At 29.6% G+C, this 9,362-nt stretch overlaps 1 pseudogene; it reads left to right on the plus strand.

Annotated features, from left to right (window-relative positions):
* The first annotated feature begins 83 nt into the window (after positions 1–83).
* LOC132038454 (uncharacterized) lies at positions 84–1,275 on the plus strand (annotated as a pseudogene).
* The last annotated feature ends 8,087 nt before the right edge of the window (positions 1,276–9,362 follow it).

The raw sequence follows: 9,362 nt of genomic DNA on the forward strand, positions 1-9,362 counted from the left end.
ACGACAAAGTGCCGAGAGAGGTTCTATGGAGATGCTTGGAGGCTAGAGGTGTACCTGTGGCGTACATTAGGGCGATCAAGGACATGTATGATGAGCCCAAGACCGAGGTAAGGACTATGGGAGGAGACTCAGAGCACTTTTCAGTGGTGATGGGGTTGCACCAGGGATCAGCTTTTAACCCATTTTTATTTTCCTTGGTGATGGATGGATTGACGCGGCAAATTCAAGGTGAGGTGCCATGGTGTATGTTATTTACGGATGACATAGTCCTGATTGACAAGTCTCGCAGCGGAGTTAACGCTAAGGCAAGGTTTGGAGACAAACTGCCGGAGTCTAAAGGGTTGGCCGAGTAGGACCAAGACGAGTACTTGGAATGCAAGTTCGGTGATATAGTGCATGAGGCTGACTTGGAAGTGAAGCTTGGCACCTAAGTCATACAGAAGAAAGATAGTTTCAAGTATCTTGGGTATATTATACAAGGAAATGAGAGATTGATGATGACGTCACACATCGTATTGGTGCAGGGTGGATGAAATGGAGGCTTGCCTCCGGAGTGTTGTGTGACAAGAAGGTGCCACCAAAACTTAAAGGCAAGTTCTACAAAGTGGTGGTTAGACCAACTATGTTGTATGGGGTGGAGTGTTGGCCGATCGAAATCTCGTGTTCGAGAAGATGAAAGTGATGGAAATGAGAATGCTGCGATGGATGTGTGGGCACACTAGGAGCGATAGGATTAGGAATGAAGTCATTCGAGACAAGATTGGAGTAGCCTCGGTGGAGGACAAGATGCGGGAAGCGAGACTGAGATGGTTTGGGCATGTGATGCGGAGAGATGCAAATGCCCCAGTGCGGAGGTGCGAGAGGTTGGCTAGTGACGGTTTCAGAAGAGGTAGAGGTAGGCCGAAGAAGTATTGGGGAGAGGTGATTAGACAGGACATGGCGCATTTCCTGCTTACCGAGGACATGACCTTAGATAGGAGGGTATGGAGGACTCATATTAGGGTAGAAGGCTAGTAGGTAGTCGCGTTTATCCTTTATTACGAGTAGTTGTATTGCTCTGTAGTTTCTTGTCACTTGATTTACTGCGAGTATCTGTTTTCACAGAATGGTTTATCATGGCTTATTTACTTTCGTTGTTTTCATTTTCATAATTGCTTTGAATTGTTTACCCGTATCTGACCTTTCCTATGTTTTTTCTTGAGTCGAAGGTCTTCCAGAAACAGCCTCCCTACCTAAGGTAGGGGTAAGATCTACGTACGCTTTACCCTCCCCAGACCCCACGTTATGGGATTCACTGGATATGTTGTTGTTGTATTTTTATTTATTAGATAATTTTTGAGAATTGAGCAATATTAAAGAAAACTACTTCTTTTATGCTAAGAGTATAATTGGAAACACTTATCAATTTTTGTCTTGAATTCGTAAGATAACAGTTATTTAGGGACATTTTTATTTACTAAGATGACACTTATTTTGGAACGAAGGGAGTAATAAGTTTCATCTTTAGTCAAACATACATTTTGCTTTTTCATGGAAATCCAGATTTTAAATTATCCAAAACCCATATCGAGTTGAACTTTACTACTATATAGAAGCATGGGTTTACACACCATGCTTCGTCGTCCGTTTGCATTTAAAAAAAAAAAAAAAAAAGTGTGATCCCCATAATAACACCAACCAATATTTAAAAAAAACACCAATCAATATTAAAAAAAAAAAAAACACCAACCAATATTTAAAAAAAAAAAGAAGTAAAAAAAGTGGAACCCACCATCTCCAAACACCCGGAAAAAAAAAGTGGACCCCATATTAACAAAATCAAGCAATATAAAAAAAAAGTGAATCCCATATTAAAAAAATAAACAATGTCAAAAAAAAAGTGTAAACTTTGTATTCGTAGCAAACACTAATATAATAAAATTTTAGATACGGAGCACAAACTACAATGTTATATTAATCGTGTTTTGAATATATATATATATATATATATATATATGTGCATAAAAATAGTGCAAACTAATAATGTGGGCCCCATACTAAACAACACCAAGCAATATATTAAAAAAAAAAAAAAAAAAAAAAAGAAGAAGAAACTATATAAAGCATGGGTTTAGACCCATGCTTAGGTAAAATCCGTTATCGCTTAAAAAAAAAAGTGGGGGTGGGCCCCATACTAAATAACACCAAGCAATATAAAAAAAAAAACAAAAAAAAGTGAAACTCACCATCTCCGAACTCATGGGAAAAAAAAAGTGGACCCTATATTAACAAAATCAAGCAATATAAAAAAAAAAAAAAAAAAAAAAAAAAGGTGAACCCCATATTAAAAAAAATATAATGTTAAAAAAAAAGTGCAGACTTTGTATTCGTAGCAAACACTAATATAATAAAGTTTTAGATACGAAGCACAAACTACAATGCTATATTAATCGTGTTTTGAACATAGTATATGTATATATATTATATGCATAAAAATAGTGCAAACTAATAATGTCCAAAAAAAAAAAAGTGCACCCCATACTAAACAACATCAAGCAATATAAAAAAAAATAAAAAATAAAAAAAAGAAGAAGAAAAAAAGTGGAACCCACCATCTCCAAACTCACGGTAAAAAAAAGTAGACCCCATATTAACAAAGTCGAGCAATATAAAAAAAAAAAAAAAAAAAAGCGAACCCCATATTTAAAAAAAAAAATTGCAGACTTTGTATTTGTAGTAAACACTAATATAATAAAGTTTTAGATACGAAGTACAAACTACAATGTTATATTAATCGTGTTTTGAACATAGTGTGTATATATATATACGCATAAAAATAGTGCGAATTAATAATGTCCAAAAAAAAAAGTGCACCCCATATTAAAAAATCAAACAATATTCATGTAATTTCCAAAGTATCTTATTAAGTCAATAATGATAGATTCATTGCCACGTGCGTATCAATCCATTATTGGGAGCAAATGAAAGCAAACCATACAATTTTCTTTCTTTTTTTATATTAGCCTGAGATCTAATCTAGATATTAAACTATTGTATTTGCTATTCCGCCATGTCATTTATTTGTTATGTTTACTAAAATAAATATACTTAAAATATTTATATTTTAAAATAAGATAGAATTTAATTACTTTTTTATTTTTATTCTTACTCTAATAAATGTGAAAAGAGATTAATGTCGTAAAAAAAATATATCAAATGGAGATCAAATAATGAATAAGGTAAATTAATCAAATTATAATTCTAATCGACGTTTTCTTAAAAAATTATGCAAAAGACAACATGACAAGTAATGAGCTAAACCGAGAATATTTACCAAAAATTAAAAAATAGTATTTCTTCGTTTAAATAGAAAATCAATTTCTACTTTGTTTTGTTTTAAACGTGTAAAATTAATTTAATAATTTGAATTAGAATTATCCAAATCAAAATTTGATAAAAAATAATAAGTATTTTACACCTTTAAATTAATCGAATTAAAATTGAAAGTATCAATAATCTTAAATATTCTATTGTTTTATATCTCAAAGAGAGAAAAATAGTTTCTTTTTAAACGAGTCTTCTCTTTTTAAAAAATATTAATAAATTTGCCGATTTTGTATTCGTAGCAAACATTAATATAATAAAGTTTTAGATACGGAGTACAAACTATAATGTTATATTAATCGTGTTTTGAATATATATATATATATATATATATATATATATATATATATATATATATATATATATATATAATCACTATCCAAACACAACTACATACACATAGATGCACTATAATATAAAGCGTTGGGCCCGTGCGCAGCACGGGCATAGGCCGTCTAGTTGAAGCTAATAAAAGCATTCCAAGATATGATGAAAATGGTATTTAACACTTAACCAAAATAATATAAAAACCTCTTCCAAAATGGCATATCTATCGGGCCATATGCAAAGCATATGAAAAATAAAATAAAAAAATTCACATCAACCAAAAAGGCATGAATTCATGATTAGTTGCATTAACATAATTATTTGTTTATTTTTATTAAAATGATTTAATAATGAATAATTGCTTTGCATGTCAACTACTTTTTCTTAGATAAAATGTTATAAACAAATGTAATCAAAGGCGGAGCCATGAGTTAAAGTTTATGGTTCTAAATTGTTACTGAAATCATAACTCATCTTAATTACTAGATTCCAATTAAATATTTATACATATTTAATGAATTGCTTAATAATAATATAGAGTCTAAGCAAAAGCCGCTGAATTGGTTTGAACTAGTAAACAATACTCTTATCTCCGGCCCTGAATGTAACTAAATGAATAATGTTCGTAAATAATGTCTTTTAAGCTGTACATCCTTATTGACATACATAAATTACATACATATGCGTTTTCCAGTAAATCTTTTTGAAGTAAAAACAAAAAGAAGTAAAACTTTCATAACCCACACCGATCTATACCTTCAATCTCTCTCTCTCTCTCTAAGAAAACTTTGAATTATCATATATGAACGAATATCAGATCCTGGATGAAAAATTAAAGAAAACTCTCTCTAACTAATTTTCGTTTACCACATTAACGAAAGTAATGCACAAAGCTAATCCAACGCTAATCAAATGAAAATGTTGACTGAAAAGACTAATTAATTTCACTGCAATGAAGTAATTCTACTCGTTAATAAGCTGCGGTGCCACCGTGGTAAACGACGTATCCACATTTTGTATTTATTATATTGAATCATATTAATTTTATTATAGTCAAGTGAGAAATTAATGTGACAATAGACATTAACTTGTGAAATTTATCAATTAACTAGTGAGATTTAGTGATAACGGTACCGTTATTATATATTCATTAAATCGATATAAACACTTCATATAAGTGAATCTTTTTCGTGTTGTCACCATAATAGTATAACGTTGTCTTTTCAGTAGCAGTATGTTTTTCTCCAAATTTACTTTGGTTTTATATGGTTGGCGCAATATCTAACTTAAACTTTTGTATCGTTTATTCAATATACACCTGTATTATTTTTTGTTCTAATTATCCTCTAAACTTGTACAATTTGATAACACTTCTATATGATCTCAGTCCAAGGAGGTGAGACACATACACTCTCGCGTGATATTTTTTTTTTTTTTTTGGTCCGCGGAACATTTTCTTAAAACAAACTTTTTTATATTTCTAAATTCAAGAGGTAATTAGGATTAAAAAATTAATTTAAGTGCATACTAATAAATGGTGTCAAATTCAGAGGTAGGAATATATTAAGCCTTATATTACTGCCAGCATCTTTCTTTATTTTCCCCCTCTGTTTGGTTAAGATCATTATAATTAATTGGCATGACAGTATTCATCTTATTTGTTACTGTTTTTTTTATTTTAAAAAAATCATATGACTGGAGAGGGGGGATTGAAAATCAAATGACCTTGGAAGATAAATGGTCGTTTTCATTATGAAAATATTCAAATTATAAGACTACTAATTAGATAAACCATAATTAGAGAAAACAAAACCAAAATATAGAGAGTTTAATAGTTTAGGTTTGAGCTATAGATTTCTCTAAACAAATGACAGGCCGAATAGCCGACCAGCCGACCCGGCCTTTGAGGGCATGAAGCATATTTTCTGGCAGTCTTTTTTTTTTTTATTAGTCTTTGATTAAGATGTACTCTACTTTAATTATGAACTAAAAAAATCACTCATCCACAATGCATATACGAAACGAATTAACATATACAAAAGTTATGACGTGATCATAGTTAATTAACATATATGATTTTCTTATTTATTAATGAACTAATATAAATTAATATGATTTGATGCATACATGGAGTTTAAATAAGTTTTGTTGAGAACTTTATTGTCATGTGTTATATAAGAGAACATATAGAGGTTATTAGTTGATTTTGGGTTTTGTAATGCTAGGATTAGGAAATATTGGTTTTGGAAGACGAAACGGGCGGGGGGGGGGGGGGGGATCGTTATACCAGTGAAAATATGTCTTTAAAATGATTTGAAATTAAGTGTTTGAAAATGGACTTATCATGGAAAAAAATTCTGCCCTTGGAAACAAATGGCTAGACCTCTTTGCTTTTGGAATATTGAGATTAAAACTCAGGATAAAAATGTAGTATGTAGTTAGACACTACAATATTAAAGATATGTACTCTCAAGAGTCGAGAGCAAACTCCCTTTATTTCCTTCCTTCATGCATTCACATATTTCTCTGAGAAAAATTCCTTTGAATTTATTTATTAAGCAACTTTTCATGATTTTGAGGCCTCAAAAATTTTAATAATTAATTTTATGATTTTATTTTTATTTAGATAATAAAATTTGAGAAGAAAGAAAAAGGTAGAATGAACTTTGGTAAAAAAGGAAAGAAAGAAAGACATATCTACTTTTTAATATTAAAAGTATTTTAGTACATTGATTAAACTAATCAAATCTTCTTATTAGTAAATAAAGTTTTTTATAACAAAATCCAAGGTAATGTATTGTAAATAAATGTCTAATATTTTATTGACTTGAATTAACCTTTACTAGTATAAATAATGATATTATTATGCCAAGTTAAATTAATAATACTACACTATAGACAACAAGTACAAAAGAAAGAATGTGACACTAATTTTTTCCATATATGGGTGTGTGTGTACGTATATAAATTTTATGTAAAAAGTTTAATAAAAAAGATATGTATATTTTAACACTTATATGCTGAAATTTAAAAAGAATGACAGTAATAATATCCAATACATTTTTTCAACTTTTCGTTTTGTATTGTCTCTGAAATGACAAATCACCGCAATCTTGACATGAAAAATATTATCAGTAGGGCATTTAGATTCACATAAACTCGATCTAAGACATCGATAAGAACCAGAGTCATAATGAAGTACTCGATTGCAAGTAAAACATGGGTTCTCCATCACTCCATACGTCATCCCATAGCTAGGAGCTAATTAATAATTCAAAAATAACAAATAAACTACTAGAAGATAACATAAAGCTTTCAAAACCAAAAAAAGAAATACCAAATGTTGCATATAGGTGAATTTATCAACAACAAAAAAATCATATTAATTTATTATGATTAAGTAATAGATATGTGAAATTATGTATTTTGAAGAGTAAAATTCCATTTAAAGATTGTTTTTTGTTAAAAGTGAGATGTCTAAATCTGCATACACAATTGAATATTAAAATATTGTATTTAGATCTTAATATTGAACTATTAAAACTACTTGTTTTCTCAACTTTTGACTGTTTATAATTTTTATCTTTTATATTTATTAGAAACTAATAAATATAAAATTCAAATAAACCAATTTAAATATTTTATCCACAAGTTCTTAGGTTGTTTGGTGATGATTGTTAGTGGCCCACTGATGGTGATTGGTGGTGGCAACTATTGTACGATAAGAATGATGATTGGCAATTGTTATCGTGGAAGTGATTGTGTAAATGATGAGCAATGGTGGTAGCTGGTGACAACAACAGTGGTTAGCAGAGGTTATTATACGGGGAAATTGATCGTTCGCAATGATGATAATTGTTTTTGTGAAAGTGGTTGGTGTAGTAGCGACTGGCGGCCATTGACAATGGTTGTAATAATAGAAATGTTTAATAATAGAAATGGTTCATAATGGCAGGTGGTGCTTGATAAGTTGTGCAGTCATAGCTAATGGAAATTTTGGACAAAGTAATTGCGAAAAATCATCTTCGTGAAATACTTTTCACAACTTCTAAAAATATTAAAACATAGATCAATTCTGAATAGTTAAATTCATTAATTGATAAATATTAATATAAGCAAAATCACTTAATAATTTGAGATTTGAATCATTCTGATTCAGATTTCTATTAAGTCTTAAACCCCTTAACCTTTTGGTTTGGAACAATACTTGCTTTCTTTGTTGAATGGGACGGTAAGTTTCCTTGAGCTCAAGGCAAGGGACAAAAAGGGGATAACCACGTATATATACATCTTAAGAAGAAATATTTACGAAACGTGACGATATTTTTATATTTACAAAACATAACATTACAAATCCTATACAAAATATGCTTTTAAAAAAAAAATTATTTTTTTTTAATTTTTTTGTTTTAAATTCGCTCAAAAATTTATGTATGAAATGTGTATATCTCGCTCAAGGCTTAAAAAGTTCGCTCAAAATTTAGTGTATGAAAAATGTATATCTCATTCAAGGATTAAAATAATCTTCAAATTTTTTTGTATGAAATGTGTATATCTTGCTCGATGCTTAAAACGTTCGCTAAAATTTTATGTATGAAGAACGTATGAAATGTGTATATCTCGATCAAGGCTTAAACATTACGCTCAAAATTTTATGCATAAAAATGGCATGAAATGTGTATATCTCGCTCAAGACTTAGAATTTCATTGACATTTTTCGTATATAAAGTTCATATTAGGTTTCTAAAAAAAATAATACAACTACAACAACATTGTAACAACTTTCATACAATATTCAAGGCTTAAAGTTTTCGCTCAAAATTTTGTGTATGAAAATTATATTAAAAATTTCGCTCATACATACACATTTCATACATTTTTCATACACAAAAAATTGAGGTAATTTTTTAAGCCTTTGAGCCAAAAAAAAAATTTTTTTTTAAAAAAATAAAAATTATTTAAAAATATAAAAATTATTTTAAAAAAAAATCAAAATATTTTTGTTAAAAAAATTAAAATATTTTTTTAAAAATATATATTTTCTGGAAAAAGAAAAAAAACGAAAAATATATAAAAATGCGGCATGTTTCATAATATTTCGTTATGTTTTGTAAATAAGAAAAACTATCGTCATATTTTGTAAATATTTCTCCATAACATGTATATATACGTAATTTTCCCGGCAAAAAGGTGTTGGCTCATTGCATTTATCTTCATAATGTCAATACTTTTTCCTGCAAACACACTTGGGTGCTTAAGTAACTTATATTCCAGCTTGTAGGGATTTGAGGGAGCTTGTTATTAAATGGAAGCATCTACAATGGGAACTAAAGATATTTGTCATGTGGCTTTATAAAGAAACAATTCACTGACATTCCGTATTCTAAAAATTAACCCACATGCAGGCAAATATGAACGTCAATCAAATGTAAAAACCCATCAAAATTTCTGTGGCACTCTTTATCTCCTATTGAAATGAGAAATCCAAGCATCCTATATACAATTAGTACACTAATCCGAAAGGAAATACTGGTACAAAGTTTTTTAGAAACTGAGATTAAAATATCTAAACTGTCGCTGCGTCCCGCAGAATGTCGTTCAAAAGCTTGGGTAAGTAACACAACTTAATATCAAGCTTGAGACAAAAAAAGTATGACTAAGAGACAATATAA

Source organism: Lycium ferocissimum, chromosome 11, assembly GCF_029784015.1.
Source record: "Lycium ferocissimum isolate CSIRO_LF1 chromosome 11, AGI_CSIRO_Lferr_CH_V1, whole genome shotgun sequence".
NCBI lineage: Eukaryota > Viridiplantae > Streptophyta > Magnoliopsida > Solanales > Solanaceae > Lycium > Lycium ferocissimum.